The sequence below is a fragment of the Chelonia mydas genome, chromosome 1 (assembly GCF_015237465.2).
Source record: "Chelonia mydas isolate rCheMyd1 chromosome 1, rCheMyd1.pri.v2, whole genome shotgun sequence".
Classification (NCBI taxonomy): Eukaryota; Metazoa; Chordata; order Testudines; family Cheloniidae; genus Chelonia; species Chelonia mydas.
Window position 1 is genome coordinate 66,059,407 of NC_057849.1, and position 19,287 is coordinate 66,078,693.

At 40.4% G+C, this 19,287-nt stretch overlaps 1 protein-coding gene across 14 annotated transcripts in view; it reads left to right on the forward strand.

The window, feature by feature from the left end:
• The window catches only part of PCDH17 (protocadherin 17), a 101,119-nt gene that overhangs the window by 36,485 nt on the left and 45,347 nt on the right, over nucleotides 1-19,287 (forward strand). The gene's annotated exons all lie outside the window — the stretch shown is intronic.

The following is a 19,287-nucleotide window of genomic DNA, read 5'->3' on the forward strand; positions in this document are numbered from 1 at the left end:
CTTACCATACATTCCCTGGTATTCCCACTCCTTTTCTGACTTCTGTGATTTAAGCAAGCACATCTGTAGTTTTATGTAAGCAGTTGCCATGGGAAATGCTAGCAACAAAGCTGCTTTATCAAGGAAACGACCTATCTAGCCAGCTGTCTCTGACCAAATCAGTTACCAACACCCCGTGAGATATTTGGGTAATGCAGTATCATTTTAACAATAGGGATTTTAGTTTAAGACTCAGAACCCACTGTGGCTTTTATTATTTATTTATGGCTTTTATGCTCAGCTCCAAAGGTTTCTTAATTTTCTGCAGTGCGTAGGATCTGATGAGAAACAGTCAAATGAAAAAGAGTCCCATTCAATTACATCACATAATGGCACACAGCTAAAAAGTGAAAATATTTTAAAGTGCTTATGTACAAATGCTAGAAGTCTAAGTATTAAGATGGGTGAACTTGTGTGCCTCATACTAAATGAGGATATTGATGTAATAGGTATCACAGAAACTTGGTGGAATGAGCATAACCGATGTAACATGGTAATACCAGGGTACAAAATATATTAGAAGGACAGAATAGGTCGTACTGTTGGGAGAGTGGTGCTATATATGAAAGCAGGCATAGAGTCAAATGAAGTAAAAATCTTAAATGAACCAAACTGTACCATAGAATCTCTATGGATAGTAAGTCCATGCTTGAATAATAAGACTATAGCAGTAGGGATATATTACCAACCACATGACCAGGATGGTGATAATGACTGTGAAGTGCTCAGGGACATTAGAAAGGTTATAAACATTTAAAAAACTCAGTAGTAATGGGGGATTTCAGTTATCCCCATATTGACTGGATACATGTCACATCAGGGCAGGATACAGAGATAAAGTTTCTTGACACTTTAAATGACTGCTTCTTGGAACCCACAAGAGGAGAGGCAATTCTTGATTTTGTCTTAACTGGAGCACAGGATCTTGTCCAAGAGGTGAACATAGCTGAACCGCTTGGTAACAGTGACCATAGCATAATAAAATTTTACATCCCTGTGAGGGGGAGGGAGAAACACCAAAGCAGCCCACCCCGGTACCATTTAATTTCAGAAAGGGGAGCTACACAAAAATGAGGAAGCTAGTTAAACAGAAATTAAAAGGTACAATGCCAAAACTGAAATCCCTGCAAGCTGCATGGAAACTTTTTAAAGATACCATAATAGAAGCTCAATTTAAATGTATACCCCAAATTAAAAAACATAGTAAGAGGACCAAAAAAATGCAAACATGGCTAAACAACAAAGTAAAAAAAGCAGATAGAGGCAAAAAGCATCCTTTAAAAAGTAGAAGTTAAATCCCATTGAGGAAATTAGAAAGGAGTGTAAACTCTGGCAAGTGAAGTGTAAAAATATAATTAGGAAGGCCAAAAAAGAATTTGGAAGAAAAGCTAGACAAAGACTCAAAAAATAACAGCAAAAAAAAAATTAAATACATCAGAAGCGGGAAGATGGCTAAAGAACCAGTACAGCCCCTGTATGATCGAGATGCTAAAGGATCACTCAGGGAAGATAAGTCTTCACAGTCTTCACAGCTGAGGATGTGAGGGAGATTTCCAAACCTGAGCCATTCTTTTTAGATGACAAATCTGAGGAACTGTCATGGATTGATGTGCCATTAGAGGAGGGTTTTGGAAAAAATTGATAAATTAAACAGTAATAAATCACCAGGTCAAGATGGTATTCACCCAAGGATTCTGAAGGAACTCAAATGTGAAATTTCAGCACTACTAACTGTAGTAGATAACCTATTGTTTAAATCAGCTTCTGTACCAGATGACTGGAGGATAGCTAATGTGATGCCAATTTTGAAAAAAGTCTTCAGAGGCAATCCTGGCAAATACAGGCTGGTAAGCCTAACTTCAGTACGAGGCAAATTGGCTGAAACTATAGTAAAGAACAGAATTATCAGCCACATCGATGAACATGATTTATTGGGGAAGTCAACATGGTTTTTGTAAAGAGAAATCATGACTCACCAATCTACTGTAATTTTTTAGGGGGTCAACAAGCATGTGGACAAGGGTGATCCAGTGGATATAGTGTACTTAGATTTTCATAAAGCCTTTGATAAGGTCCCTCACCAAAGGCTCTTAAGCAAAGTAAGCTGTTATGGGATAAGAGGGAAGGTCCTCTCATGGATCAGTAACTGGTTAAAAGATAGGAAACAAGGGATAGGAATAAATTGTCAGTTTTCAGAATGGAGGGCGGCAAATAGTGATGTCCCCCAAGGCTCAGTACTGGGACCAGTATTGTCCAACATATTCATAAATGATCTGGAAAAAGGGGTAAAAAGTAAGGTGGCAACATTTGCAGATGATACAAAACTACCCCAGATAGTTAAGTCCAAAGCAGACTGTGAAGGGTTACAAAGGGATCTCACAAAACTGGGTGACTGGGCAACAGAATGGCAGATGAAATTCAGTGTTGATAAATACAAAGTAATGCACATTGGAAAACATAATCCCAACGATACATATAAAATGATGGTGTCTTAATTAGTTGTTACCACTTAGGAAAGAGATCTTGGAGTCATTGTGGATAGTTTTGAAACCACCTTAGCTGTAGTCAGGGACAAAGTCATAGTACGGTGATTTGTTCTTGGAAGTCTTGGAATTCATAAGTATTTCACATAGTAGAGCTTTGTGTTTTTTTACTGCAAGAAAAGCAGAGAAAAGGCTCGCAGTGCTCAGTAAGATGAAGCACTTCTGTGTCAAAATTATTATCTTGAGCTAACAATGTTCTTTCAGATTCTTTCTGTAAATGGAAAGAAAAGTGGGGGCATTGAGAGATCAACAACTTTGGAACAAGGCAACCAAAAAGGAGATAGTTCTTATTGTTTTAGGTTTTATACATTTTTCTTTGTAGTAAACAGCTATTCTGTTGTGCTTACTTTTGTTAATAGAAGTTTTAGGCGTACACATATGAATTCATGATGACTTCATAAAACCCATACTGTTGTGACAGGATTGTACCCTTTTTCTGAGAAAGTTCTCGGTTTGGTGGACTTATATTATAACTTTCCCTTCCTTTATTATAGTTTCTTGTATGGAATTCAGTTTTATTTAAAAATATGTGTCTATGTTTGTGTGTGTATCCAGTTATTTAAATTACATAATTAGAGCATGTACATAATAAAATGTGATGATGGGCCATATCCTGCCTTCCTACATTAAAATGCACAGAAGGGGAAAATTTGCATTGAATAATCCCAAGGCTTTTTTGTCAGTGAGCATCCTCTCCGCTATGAGGCATGGCTGGCTGTGGTGCAGAACTGGCAGGAGGTCTTGACTGCTGAGTGCTCTGAGGCAAGAATCCATGTAATATAATAATACTACTTAGCATTTATAGAGGGCTTTGCTTAGACACAGTGCTGTAACAACATTAACTGATTAATACTAATTACAAGTTGGGTCTAAACCCCAGGGATGCTGATGTATATATACTCAATATGTATGTACATGTACTCAATGTACCCTGCCACCATACACTTATCAGATACCCCCAAATCCAAAATGGCAGCTGAGCTGGCTTCCATGTACTGCTACCGCTTCCCCTTCATCCCAGCAGCTATACTTATATAACTTCCCTGCCCCAAGTGGGCTTCATATGTTGTGAAAGAGGCTTATTGCTCCTGAGAGGAGCAGGAACTTCTGATGCATATTTCATCATGTTACAGTTCTTTATACTGAGAACACTCCATGTATAACAGATGTTCCCTGACTACTACCCTTTCCTGAAGGTGACATGCCCTTTTTTCTTATGTTGCAGCCCTCCTGTGTGTGTTTTCCAAAGGAGCTGATAGTGGCTATGTGTTACTAGGAGATGATGCTGCATAGCGGCCCCTGTGCAGCATGCCAAGCTACATTTAATTCCATCTGCTCCCCTGTGCTACACAGAATGGAGGGGAGCATATGCCTGTTAGGGGGCTTATTCCTTCACCCACTTACTTCCCTGGTCCTTCTCGCATGAACAGAGAGCAACAATACCCGAAGTCCAAAGGTGCAAACAATTCGATGTTTATTGGGGGGAACTGCCAGCAAGCATGATTCCAGTTTCCTTCCTTAGTATCCCCCTTCCCAGCTCTGACCACAGAGCCTTACACCTGTGTCCCTGTTCCCATTCCTGCCCTTAGCCAAACATGATCCCAATTTCCCCACCCCCATTCCCTGTTCCCATTTCTCCCTTTAGCAAAACATGATTCCAATTCCCCCCACACACCCTGTTCCCATTTCCCCCCCACACCCCACTCACTTTTTGATTGACTGCAGATTATACAGTAAAATTTGAGTTCTGCTTAGCTATACCTTAACCATTTTCCTGAAATTTAACTAACCAATCCTAACATATTGTAACATGATTATGTAACCAATTATATCCCACCACCTTAATTAGTTTACACCCAGAAAAATTAACTATACAGCAGAGAGAAACAATAACAGAACTAGACAGAGATTATACAGACAAACAATAGCAAAGTGGGAACTATAATGAGAAAACAATACGGAAGTGAGGATTTCACATCCCAGCTATTGATAAGTGAGTTCTTGCCAGACAGGATGCTATCAAACTAAGTTTCCTTTTACATTTTCTAGGCACTTCCCTTTCTCTGGAGGTGATAGGCACTATCAGGACAGGACTGTATTCCTAACAGCCCAATAGCACCTTATTTCAATGTGACTAGTTTGGAATGTGAGGCTGTGACCATTTGCTTCCCAGCTTATGGCTGCCTCTGCTGCTTAGCCAAAGATCTTAGCCTAAGCACAGGGCCTCAGACTGTCACAGTAAGAGAAGGCTCTTACACCGGCAGACAGTGATTTTGATTCTTTCTTTTATACCCCTAACTAGCCAAGTGATAAGAATACACCTAAATTCTTAAAGTATAGGCCTTTACAGACAGGCCTGAATATCTAAATCCTAACAATGCCCAATGTAACAAAGTTATGCTGTGACATCAGATTTCAGAGTAGCAGCCGTGTTAGTCTGTATTCGCAAAAAGAAAAGGAGTACTTGTGGCACTTTAGAGACTAACCAATTTATTTGAGCATAAACTTTCGATGCATCTGATGCATCCGATGAAGTGAGCTGTAGCTCACGAAAGCTTATGCTCAAATAAATTGGTTAGTCTCTAAGGTGTCACAAGTACTCCTTTTCTTTTTGTGACATCAGAAAATCTTTATTTAAATCTGTAAATGTGTTGTACAAATTTAGGACCAAATTCTGCTAGCCTTACTTACATGAATAGTCCCATTGAAATCAAGGCAATCAAGCAACATATAACCCACAACTCCTAATATTTCAGATGTTAACTTTTTCTTTAATAGTATGTTATTAATCAACAGTTTCTGAAAGTTGATTATTTAAAATATCCCATTTTATTTTGAATTATGGGAGCAGTGTGAAAAATTCAGATTTGTACATTTCTTATACCTGTTCCCAGATTGTAAAAGTGAATGCAGTTTGCAAGTGTGTTTTTATGCCAGGGCAGTCCGTTAACCTCTGTGTTTGTGAAGTTTAATAATTCTAGGGTAAAAACTGCTGCTGGCTAAAACTTAATGTACAGTATCTCTACCCTACTAAAGAGAGAGAGTGTTTTATAAGTTGAAAGATTTAAAATTGTCATGTTTTTTAAATAGATCATTAATGGGCACCTTAGAAAAACCTAATATAGGAAGACTTGCGTGTTTTAACAGAATATTCAACTTCAGCCCTCCTCCTTGTGGATTATTGTGAACTTGCATAACTCAAACCAGTTTTTATGTAAAAACTGAAGTTTGGCAGTCTCATTGGGCCAAATCCTTGGATGCCTCGCCTGCCCAAATAAGGTTCAAAAGAATCTTAAAACTGTGCAGGCCAGGTGCAGCAGAAGGACTGCATCACCTTTCATACTGTGAAGAAAAATCTCTGCGATAGTCTCTGCAGTGTGAGTGGTCACAAAAAGTGGCCACTATACAAATCCACCGTTCCTAAACCCCACATATAGTAAAAGCATGTGTTGTTTCTGCTGCTCCATTCCTAGGGTCTGTGGCCTGTTGGTGTTGAGGATTCTGACCATTAGCCCTGTGACTTTTTTTGTTGACGTGAGCAAAGCCCACATTAAAGGGCTTTGCTCCATTTCTAGGATTTGGCCTTTGATCTATAAATTTACAATATTATCAATATTTTTTTTCTAATCTGAAGAAGGAATATCTTTTTATTTGCCAAGTAACTTTGAAAATTGTCTCCTGCACCTTTGCAATAATTATTTCATAAAATGCCAGCCTCCCCTCTCTTTTCCAGCAATATTCCACTGATAGTTTAAATTCTGCATGTATGATCAACAGTATATTCTTAGGATATGGTCCTAACAGTTTTAGAGAGGATTGGCATGAGAATAGTTGCCGACCAATTTCAGTTAAATTCCGATGCTTTTGGACTGATTTTTTAAATACTTGCTATGTGTCCAAAGGCAAATATGTTCGGAAAGTTTTAACTAATTCCCTTCAGCTCTTTTGATTTTGAAAGGGGTAAAAAATGCTTTTTCCGTTTAAAAAATTCTGGCTAAACTTCTTTAGGCAAGGCTTTGAGATTGTGACCTCTAGCAAAGAAAAGTTAAAATTGCTTTGGGCACCATCAATTGGCAACATTGCTTTTTTTTTTTTTCCTGCTCTCTCAGTTTTTCAGTGCAAAACGTTACTACAGTAGAACCTCAGAGTTCTGAACACCTTGGGAATGGAGGTTTTCATAACTGTGAAATGTCTGTAACTGTGAACAAAATATTATGGTTGTTCTTTCAAACGTTTACAACAGAACATTGACTTAATACAGCTTTGAAACTGCTATGAAGAAGAAAAATGATGCTTTTAACCATCTTAATTTAAATTAAACAAGCACAGAAGCAGTTGCCTTACCTTTGCAAATCTTTTTTTAAACTTTCCCTTAATGTTTTAGTAATTTACATTTAATACAGTACTGTACTGTATTTGCTTTCTTATTTTATTTTTTTGTCTCTGCTGCTGCCTGATTGTGTACTTCAGGTTCCAAATGAGGTGTGTGGGTGACTGATCAGTTCATAACTCTGGTGTTCGTAACTCTGAGGTTCTGCTGTATTTATTAATAATGAAAATTGTACATATTATATAAGCAACATGGCAGAGTTAATGTTGCAACCTTAACTTTTAGAATGTCTTAGCTTTTGAATACTTGATCTAAAATCCTGAATATTGGAATAGTGCAGTCTAATTTGAAAATTGTTTATTTAGGAATAATTGTCATGTTTTGGTGTTATTCTTCATACCTGAATGTTTCTTCTTCAGCAGAGGCCGAAGAATAATGTTCTATTTCAGAGAATTCCAGGAAAAACTGGGTTCAGTTGGCTACCATCTCCCATTGTTCTCAATGCGATAGAGGCCAGAGGATGCCCTTAGCAAAGATGGACACTGTCTCCTGTCACCTCCTGACAGACATAGAGGGTTACCATCTTCCCTGAAGGCATGTTGGCTTTATTTCCTTTTGAGAGACAATGGCTATTTTATAAGAGGACATCCTCACTGAGGGCAGGCCTCTGGCCATAGCCTCATTGAGAACAGTAGAAGATGGTGGCCATTTTGAAAAAAGCCAATTCTTTTTGGGTTCTCTGAAAGAGATTTTATTCTTCAGCTTCCACTGACGGATGCATTTTCAGTAATGAAAGATAGTGTTTGTTCTATTGTACATACTCATAAATATTTCTTTTTTAAAAACTATCAGGCCTACTCAACAAGGAGGATAGGCGATGGGGTGTATCTGTGCAAACTAGGGAAGATGTGTTCGGAGGAATGTAGGGGTGTAGAAGGGAGGGTGGGCTTGGGGAAGATGGGTGTTTATGTGTTCAGAGGAATGTAGGTGGTTAAGAAAGGAGGGGAAATTCAGGGTGGTGGTGCATGGGTATATAAAGGAATGAATGAGATTTTGGAGGAGGAAACTGGGGTATACACCGTATTTTGCACTGCTGTGATGATGCAAAGTCTCTCTAAACTCAGCTGACTAGTCAGTATGCTCTGACTGGTTTGTGGTTCTCCAGAGTGCAATAAAGTATCCAGAGCATATTGATGAATCTGGCCCTAAAAATTAAAATAAAAAAGATATCTTCAAACTATTAGAAATATCACATGATAGCAAGAGATTTTTTTTCATTAAGTGTTCATGTACAACATTTTCAATTAAAAAAAAACAAGAAAATTCCCATACAAAACCTATTTTCAGGTGAAATTAAGGTTGAGGGTATATATTAGTAATTTAGGATAAAATAAATTACAGGGATGTTGCGGTTATCGCTAAAACAGGCATTATAATTTATACCCAGCAGAGTGGTAGTTAAGGTTAAACTTTAAAGAAATCCAAAAATGTTAATATATGGAAATGCACTGTTAAGGCTCCCAAACAGACTTAGTACTGCCCTATTGTGACACCAAGGGAGGGGGGGGGGATTGCTATGTATCTTTAAAAATGACAAGTGTCTAATCTTAGACCAGAAGCACTATGATTATTGCATGATGTCACTATAAGCTAGGATTAATATTGTTTGGATGCCTTAACTGTGTATTTACATATCTCAACATGTTTGGATTTCTTTTAAATTTAACCTTAACTCAAAACTTCCTGAGTTTATAATGTCTATCTCTGAAATAATTAGAAACGCCCTGTAATATATTTAGCCCTAAATGACTGATATATATTCTCAACCTTAACTCCACCTTAACCTTGTTTTTGTCTGAGAAAGTATATTTTATCTATACTGAACTGCCGATGATTACTAAAATGTTGGCTTATGTGTTCTTTCTGTGTACATGTGTGTGCAAGGGGAAAGATTTAAAAAGACAAATTTGACTGTCAGTGGAATTTAGGCACCTAGCTGCCCTTTGTGTCTTTGAAAATCTCCTCCAAGATTATTCACTAAATATCTACTATTTTAAATTGTATAAAACAGACATTTAACCTGTTTTAAATAAGACAATGTAAGTTCCAATGTAAGCCCAGAAATGGCTTTAACATCAATGGAAAAGATAAGGAGCCAAATGCTACTTTCCCATTTTAAAGTATTTGGAATTACTCCAGATTTCCACCAGTATACATAACTGAAGAATTTGGCCCATGGGTTATAATAATAGATTCTCACCTAATCTTTCTGCTAGCAAAGTAAAGATGTAGGGCTACATTCACAAAGGGATTTAGGCACCTAACTGCCACTTTAGGCACTTAAACCAATACAGATGTATTGGGTTTCTAACTCAGGATTGCGAATTGCACTAGGCGGCAGAGTGCCTGGGAATTAGGTGTTGCTATCCTCAACATAACACCACCTAAATGCAATTTGTGACTCTAACCAGCACTTACTATATAGCTGCGTCCCTTCAAATGCAAATTAGGATATATTTTGGCTTTCCAGATGTATGTAAAGAAAGAGAAGAGAGAGGGAGAGGAGAGAAAAGAGAAAATTAGTTTTGAAGCATTAGAGTAGGAATACAGCATGTAATACTAAAGAGAAAAAGGCAAATAACCATGACACATTTAGATTCCTTAAGAATAACCAGAGGCTGTTCTACCCACAAAGCAGCATAGTATGGCCTTCTGGCGAATGCTGTATTTTTTACTTCTCTGTTAAGAATTAAGAAGAAAGCAGAAATTTATTTTGTCATCCTGAAGATTGGGAGCAGTTAAACTTAAGTTGTAGTAAGGCTTACCATAGTGTAAGTGCACTTTGTTGTGTGCTGTAGAGACTAATCAGGGTAAGCAGAGTAGACCCGCCCTTTCCTGTTTTGGATCAATACAATATAATCCTTACTTACTGCTGTAAATAGATTTAGCATAATTTAACTTTAAATTTTCTCTGCTCACTGCCAGATATCTCCTCTGTTTGTGTGAGATTTTGTGTGTTAAATGGGAAACAGATTAGTAAAAGAGGCATAGCAACAATTTTTTTGTGTGTGGGTTATGCAACTGTTTAATATTTACATTTAGTAGAAATTATTGGAAGCAGTTGAGAATTAAACATGCTGAAAAATTGGACAAGAAAGTAAAATAAATTATTTGTGAGTATGTCCAGATCTTAATCAAAATTTATTATTAATTTTTAAAGGGAGAGAAAAATATCCATCACATTGTTAATGAAATCCAGAAAATTTAAGTTACCTAAGAAAGAGAGCAACTTTAAAAGAATGTTTAGTTGAATAAAGTTAAACTTTTCCACTAATGAAGCTATTGAAAACTTAGGCCCAGATTCTCCTGTAGGTGGGTTATTCCTCTGTAGAGACATGGAAATTGAAAGAGTTAAGACTCAGAGAGTTTCCTTGGTTTGCCCTTCTAAAGAAGTGGACAGCACATTCAGCCTCCAAAATTTGCAGATTTCCCCAGCATCTGCCAGTGTCCATGGACGTCTTCTGCCTTCCAGTCCCCTAAATATAGAAGCCAATTTTCTTCAAGAGTCATGCTACCATGGACTTGCACATTGGCCATTGACCTCTCTCCCATGGGAGTGTGTTTAGGGGTCTGGCAGAAGTTGTTGTTGGAAGTGGAAGCATTAATTTATTCCTCAGATCTTTTCTAAATTAGGTGGGAGACACAGTGATTGTTTGTTCCACATCAGAAATGTGATACCTGTGGCGTACCTACCCATGGAAGGGTCTCTACAAGGTTATGGAGAAGAGGCATCCTATTGCAGAGCCTGGTCCCCCACTTCCATGCTCCCACAGTTAGGTTCTGCTATTCTTCACTTGCAAAAGTGGAGACCAGCATAGGGCCCTTAATTCTTGATGCTATAGTTAAATATTCATCTGTTTAGCTCTGGAATCCATCTGGGCTTGTATCTCTGGTGCCAAAAGCTATAAAAATAGTGCATTTAATATTTAAAATTAGAATCTGAGGTCAACCTGTAGCTTTGCTGTAAAAAGCCAGATTGCAGTGAAATACTCTGCTCAAGTGATTTGACAGAAAATGTTCACTAGTAGCCAAAGAGTATATGGGACTCAAACTAAAAGTCAAAATAATTAGCATGTTTATCTGACCACTTGAGCTGTTAAAAGTTATGTTAATTAAATACCAATGAATGATTACAAACATTAATTTAGGGATTAACTTCAGTATATGATATCTATATTTTGCATAGTGTTAATCTTTAGTAATTAATGTATCATTTGTAGGTTTGAAATAATTCACGATAATATTAAATCTAACCTTATTAAATCTAAGACAGTTTCTGTATGTTCATTAAATTCTTAAACAGCTGTTAATCCTTGGCACATGTGTTTAAGAATCAGTCAGCATTTCATAAACATACAGAAACAGTCTTATTAAATCTAAATAAATATGTATTTAAGACACTTGGAGCCCTATCCTGCCCTATTATATTCATCATAGCTCAGCATGTATCATTATTTGCACTAAAATCACAAAATACTGCTCAGCATCAACATTATTAACAGTGAACATTCTGCCTTCTAAAAAGGCCCACATATGTAAGAATACACTAGGGGGCTGCACATTTGGCAAATAGAACAGGACTCCCAAGAAAAACATGCTGCATAAATTCCCATCTTCAAAGTTACCTCATTATCAAATGTTTAGCCCTCTGGGTGTACATCAAAAAACTTCCTGCAGAACAAATCTGGCTGTGTTGTACACCAGTCAAAACCTCGTGACCTGGAAATGTTAACGGTAGATTTGGGGTTTTTTAAAGTTTTCTCAAGTGGTGGCCAACTTGCACAGCCATCAGGTCATGAGGATTTCTTACTGGAAGGGCAGTTTGGTTACTTTATGAAATATGGCCACCTTCTTGTACTGGCCTGCTTTTTATTTTATTTGTCTAATTCTTAATATCCACACTGCAGGCTTCTTTTTTGCTTCACATATTTTTAAGTGACTTGTTCTTTGGGGAAAATATGGCTTTACATTTCAGGAAAACTGGGTGTGCAAAATGTGAATTTCCACAAGATTCTCATAGGCCTAAAATAAACATGTTTATCTGAAAAAGTAAAAAGGCCAAAGTTTGTACTCAGAGGTAATGTGTAATTTAGATCCCATGACACTAACCTAGGCTCCCTTACATGCACTTCGATTTACTCTGCTGATGAATAAAAGATTCCACATGTGTATAACTTACACCCAGAGGATTCAGAAGCAGATGTAAGTTAAAGCAGTCTCCACCCTATTTAAATTTACCACATTCTACAGCTTCGCCTGGCTTTTGTGGGCTCTATGCTCTCTAACACTCTCTTCTACATCAGTTAGAATGTGTCCAGTGATTATTATGGAGACTAACTTATCAGTCCCTTCTGAACTTGCCCCCAGATCTCTTGTATTTTGAAAATTCATTAAATTATTCATTCATTTTTATAGAAAATACATTGTAAAATTATGTTTTAATAAACATAAGAGCTAAGTATTGTCATTATCAGCAAGGGTAGGAAGTAGCGCTATCAATCAAATTAATAAAGAGAAAAGGAGTTTCAGGTTAAAATAATTATATCAAGTGATATATAATAATAATTGTCATGTGAAGCTATTGAAAGGATATCTAGAATCTTATTTTCTCTGGATTTATGGGATTTTTAACTCTGTTTCTGATATGATTCCTCATCATCCAGGGCCTGCCCATTTTTTGTGTGGCACTGTAGTAAAGCAGGCTGTACAGTGTTTTTCTTAAAGAGACATATTGTATCGATGTCTTTCAGACATTTTTTGTTGTATGATCATAAGCAATCAGGTGGGTAAGCATCTGGTTTCACCAAAATAAGCTAAACTGCTTTAATTTTTTTCTGATGCAGATATTTTAAAACCTGCTTTAAGCAGAACTAAGCTGGTACTTAAAATAGCTCACTGATATTCAGAATAATGGTATGAAAGCAAGTATAGTAAAAATGGACATTAAAGTGCAGTGTAAGCACTGATTCAACTACTACGACACTAATTCAAAAATTTTAGCATGTAAGATCTACATCTGTGTGAATAAAAAAAGTGTATGTACACAGAGGCTCTCTAGAAAGTGTGTCTAAAATCAGGCAATGGTGGTTGAAGCTGTGAGGAAATCTGAAGTGTGATGTCATCTTCAAATCCTGATTAGGACAGAAGAGGAAGGCAGCAAAACTATTTTCCAAAATGAGTTGGATAATATTCACTGTGTCATTTTCCCAATTTTAGCCTTCCTTGTGACCCAACTGACTTTATCAGCACTTCTTTATGAAAAGGATCTCCCATTGTCATGTCTGTTACTAAAGGGTCAGGCAGATGTGTCTGTCTCTATTCTGCCTCATGAAGGGTCCGATATTTAGTTTTGTTCTCTCTGGAATATCCTGACAATGTTAGTACTAAATAAAAGCTACCAATTCCCTGCTTGTGTTTATCCTTCTTGGGAGCTTTGCCTTCAGGAGTGGAAAATTATCATACGTATGTTTAGTGATTATATCTGCTTTTGATTAGTGTATAGACAAAGGTACATCTCAGTGAAAGTACTTTTGAGTAAGATTATTATTAGTTCCTTTATTATAAAATGTTCTAAATACATAAATTAGTTCTGTTCTTTGTGTTGTGCCATCTTTTTCCCTACTACATCACCATTGGCCTGCTTGGTTATTTCAGAGAGTTATTTCAGGGGTTATCTATACAAATCTCCACTCTGGAGTATAACTTTCAGCAGTTAATATTTTTTCTCAAACTAAGACACCTCTCTGTGACTTTGGCACACATACAGCTGCATTTCCCATGATGGATACAGCACATACACTTCAAAATACATCATCTACAGTTCCTACTTGGACTGAAATTCAGATTGCCACAAAATGTGCACCTTGTTTCCTATATAATTTAATAGAATCATAGGACTGGAAGGGATCTTGAGAGGTCATCTAGTCCAGTCCCCTGCATTCATGGCAGGACTAAGTATTATCTAGACCATCCCTGACAGATCTTTGTCTAACCTACTCTTAAAAATTTCCCATGATGGAGATTCCACAATCTCCCTAGGCAATTTATACCAGTGCTTAGTCATCCTGACAGTTAGGAAGATTCTGTTGATGTCCAACCTAAACCTCCCTTGATTCAATTTAGGCTCATTGCTTCTTGTCCTATCCTCAGCGGTTAAGAAGAATTTTTTTTCTCCCTCCTCCTTGTAACAACCTTTTACGTACTTGAAAAGTGTTACCATGTCTCCTCTCAGTCTACTCTTTTCCAGACTAAACAAACCTAATTTTTTCAATCTTCCCTCATAGATCATGTTTTCTAAACCTTTACTCATTTTTGTTGCTCTTCTCTGGACTTTTTCCAGTTTGTCCACATCTTTCCTGAAATGTGGCGCCCAGAACTGGACACAATACTCCAGTTGAGGCCTAATCAGCACGGAGTAGAGTGGAAGAATTACTTCTCATGTCTTGCTTACAACATTCCTGCTAATACACCCCAGAATTATGTTTGCTTTTTTTGTGAAAATATTACACTGTCGACACATACTTAGCTTGTGGTCTACTATGACTCCCAGATCCCTTTCCGTGGTACTCCTCCCTAGGCAGTCATTCCCCATTTTGTATGTGTGCAACTGATTGTTCCTTCCTAAGTGGAGTACTTTGCATTTGTCCTCATTGAATTTCATCCTATTTACTTCAGACCATTTCTCCAGTTTGTCCAGATGATTTTGAATTATAATCCTATCCTCCAAAGCATTTGCAACACCTCCCAGCTTGGTATCATCTGCAAACTTTGTAAGTTTACTCTCTATGCCATTATCTAAATCACTGATGAAGATATTGAACAGAACCGGACCCAGAACTGATCCCAGCAGGACCCCACTCGTTATGCCCTTCCACCATGACTTTAAACCACTGATAACTACTCTCTAGGAATGAGAAAAGGAGGACTTGTGGCACCTTAGAGACTAACCAATTTATTTGAGCATGAGCTTTCGTGAGCTACAGCTCACTTCATCGGATGCATACTGTGGAAATTGCAGAAGACATTATATACACAGACACCATGAAACAATACCTCCTCCCACCCCACTCTCCTGCTGGTAATAGCTTATCTAAAGTGATCATCAAGTTGGGCCATTTCCAGCACAAATCCAGGTTTTCCAACCAGTTATGCACCCATCTTATAGTAACTCCATCTAAGTTGCATGTCCCTAGTTTGTTTATGAGAAGATCATGCAAGACAGTATCAAAAGCTTTACTAAAGTCAAGATATATCACGTCTATCACTTCTCCCCCCCATCCACAAGGCTTGTTATCCTGTCAAAGAAAGCTATCAGATTGGTTTGACAGGTTCTTCTTCGAGTGCTGTCCCTGTGCTCCACTCCAGGTGACGGTGCGTCCCGGTGCCATTGATCGGAGATCTTCGGTAGCAGTGCCTGGTCAGGACGCATGCGCTCAGCTGCTGTCTCGCGGTCTCGTTAGAGTCTGCCTGAGCGCGTGCCCCCTGCGCTCCCCTCAGTTCCTTCCGTCCTCGGCTGAAGACAGGATCGGGGCAGTGCTGATCCTCTTCCCTGGTTTCTGGAGGAAACAATTACAAAGAACATAGAAATAGTTAGTAACATCCCAGTTGTTTCCCTTCCTCCAGATTAGTTACTTAGTTTTTTTAAAGAGAAAACAAAACCAAAAAACCCCGTTTTTTTTTCTTCTTCAAGTTTGTCTCCCGCTGAGACACACTCCCCTGGCATTCCTAGAGCCAGGGGCTTCAGGATTCAAGAAATGTGCTTCCTGCCAAGTGTGTCCATTGCACGAGCCTCAAAACCAGGGCTCGTCATGACAGGGACCTGCGGCTGAAAATGCTTCCCAGGCAGAAATCCCTGCAGCCGCCTTTAAAGACAGGCAATGGCAAACCCTCTCCCTCACACTCCCCGGCCAGGTCTGAACCAATTGGGAGCATGGCTTCACCCTCTCAGATGAAGAGGCAAGATGCCCACTGTCTCCGTGCAGAGACTCTCACAAGGGTAAAGGGTCTCCTGCGAGATCCTTACCCTCAGTGCTGACAGCGCCGAAGGCAGGAGCCTCCGACCATCCCAGCACCTCAGCCATGGCTCCCGCGGAGCACAGAGGCAGGTACCCGACTTCCCGTGCCGGGAAGGTCTCCTCGGTACCAGTCCCCTCGGCACCCAAAATAGACCTGGTGCTAACAGCGCACTCTGCCCTGGTGCCAAAAAGAACATTGGCACTGAGCCTGCCTGCCGCTCAGATAGCAGCAGCGGACCTCCCGCAGGGCACCTACAAGCTACCCGAGGCACCGGGAAAATCCAGACAAAAGTCTGTGCATGCCTCTGAACACAGATCGCACGCCGCGGAATCAGAGTCCGGGGAGCAGCAACAACAGTTCCTAATTCTGGACGACCTCTCAGTGGCACCTGAGCCTAACTCTCCGCTCCTGGACACGCAGTGCTCACTCTTTGACCAGCCGCTCTCCCCGCCTGACCTGACAGTGAGCCTGATATGCAGCAGCATGCAGAGTTCTCCCCACCTACCTCTCCTCCTCCACTGGAACCTTTTGCACGTCAGGTCATGGCTCCCAACCACCAGCCTCAGTTTCCCTACTTCGCACCCCTGTGGGCGACGCCTAACTTTTCTTATCCGATGCCTTGGCCTCACTGGTATGCTTGGCCAGCTCCTACTACCACTCGCCCTCATGCTTCTTCCACCAGACCACAAGCTCTTTCTGCTCCTCTGTTTCCAGCTCCGTCTACTTCTAGAGCACCTGAACCCCCCTCTGAAGAGGTAGGCTATGGACCATACCCTGATTCACTGACTCCTAACTCTCCATCAGCTCCAGACGCCATCATGCCTCCGCCTCCACAGAATGTGGACGATTTCAAACAATTCCAGGAACTTTTCAAGAGGGTGGCCCTCAGCCAAGATATCCCTTTTGAGGAGGTCCAGGAGACAGAACACAGACTCCTCAAAATCCTTCAGCCCTCTGCGCCCTCAAAGATTGCGCTTCCCATAAATGAAGCACTCCTAGAATCAGCTGACACTCTCTGGCAGATCCCAGCCTCTATCTTACCAACCTGCAAAAAGGCTGAATGTAAATATTATGTTCCTGCTAAGGATGTAGACTTCTTATTCTATCATCCACAACCAAATTCTCTTGTAGTGGATGCAGCGACACACAGGATGAAACAGTTGGACTACCGACCCACCCCGCAAGATGAAGACCTCAGTCGCCATGACATCTTGGGCCACAAGGTTTATATCTCCTCCATTCTGCAATTCAGAATTGCCAACTATTCTGCCCTACTTGCAAGCTACGACTTCGATAACTACAATAAACTCTTTGAATTTACCTCCCATATCCCAGAGGACAGGAGAGCAGACTTTAAGTCAGTCCTCATCGAGGGCCAGTTGGTCTCCAGAGCAACCCTACAAGCATCTCTAGACATGGCGGACACAGCTGCCCACATTACTGCAACTGCAGGGGTTATGCGCAGATCTTCCCGGCTCTCTTCATCCGGTATCCCCAAAGACCTGCAGATCAAAGTGGAGGACCTCCCCTTTGATAAAGACAAATTCTTTTCCAAGAAAACCGACAAAGTCCTTCACACCATGAAAGACTCTAGAGAGACCCTGGGCATCTACCCATCCCTTCCCAGGAGACAACGGTATCAACCTTACCACACACACAACAGTATCATTGGTGTCAGCCCAGACCATACGATATACCCAGGAATCGGCCTAGACCTCCTAGGCACAGACAAAACCAAGCGCAAACAGCTACCTCCCACCCATCAGGAAATAAACAACAATTTTAAAGTGTTGGTCAAGGGTCTGCATGACCACTCCTTGACTCCACTGCCTACTTGCCCATTTGGCCACCGCCTCCAGGTTTTCCACCATGCCTGGCAGGAGATTACACAGGACCCCTGGGTCCTGGAAATAGTTCAGTCCAGTTACTCTATCCCTTTTATATCCTACCCTCCTACCCTTCCCCCTCCCTCTTCAGGGACCCCTCTCATGAGCACCTGCTTCACGTAGAATTGGCTCATCTTCTACAGATAGTGCAGTGGAACCTGTACCGACACAACATCAAGGAAAAGGGTTCTACTCCCACTACTTTCTGACCCAGAAAAAGACTAAGGGATGGAGGCCTATTCTAGACCTACGCGAACTGAACAAATTCGTAAGGGTACAGAAATCCAAGATGGTCACACTGGGCACAATAATACCTGCGCTGGAACAAGGGGACTGGTTCACAGCCCTTGACCGACAGGATGCCTATTTTCATATATCCATTCATCCAGCCCACAGAAGATTCCTATGATTCACAATCGGACATGACCATTTCCAATACAGGGTACTACCTTTTAGACTCTCCACAGCACTGAGAGTATTCTCCAAGACCCTAGGCGTAGTCGTGGCGCACCTCTGCAGACATGGGATCATACTTTTCCCCTACCTAGACATTGCCTCATCAAGGGCAACTCATATGATGAGATGCTACAAGCTACCCATTTCACCATCTCCCTCTTTCACAGCTTAGGCCTGCAAATAAACGTCCAAAAATCCACCCTGACACCTACATAGCAGATCAAATTCATTGGGGCTCACCAGGACTCAATTCGAACAAGAGCCACACTCCTACACAACAGATTCCTCGCTATCATACATCTCATACGCATGCTCTCTGTTCGTCTCAGAATACAGGCAAGAACTTGCCTACAGCTCCTTGGCCACATGGCAGCCACCACTTTCGTGGTCAAGTACGCCAGGCTGCACATGAGATGTCTTCAGGGCTGGCTCAACTCCCAACTACAAACCCAGCAGGCACAGCCTGTGCATGCTGCTAACTCCTGCAGCAAATGTACTAGCTTCCCTACAATGGTGGACGAGACCAGAGAACCTCTGCATGGGCATTTCCTTCCAACAACAATCCCCCACGCTCATGCTCACCACAGATGCTTCCCTGATCGATTGGGGAGCACATCTGGGGGGGACACACGACACAGGGCTGCTGGTCTGCGCCAGAGACACTTCTACACATAAATCTTCTAGGGCTCAGAGCAGTGAGACAAGCCTGCCTTCACTTTCTTCCCCTCATAAAGAACAAATCTGTCCGGGTCCTAATGGACAATATAGCATGGATGGTTTACATCAACAGACGGGGGGAGTACGATCGCACTCCCTATGCCTGGAGGCCATCCTGTTGTGGAATTTGGTGCATACAATACCACATACAAATTATTGCTTCATACCTACCCGGATGTCACAACGCTACTGCCGATGCACTCAGCAGACACTTATCCACAGAACTCAAATGGGAATTGCA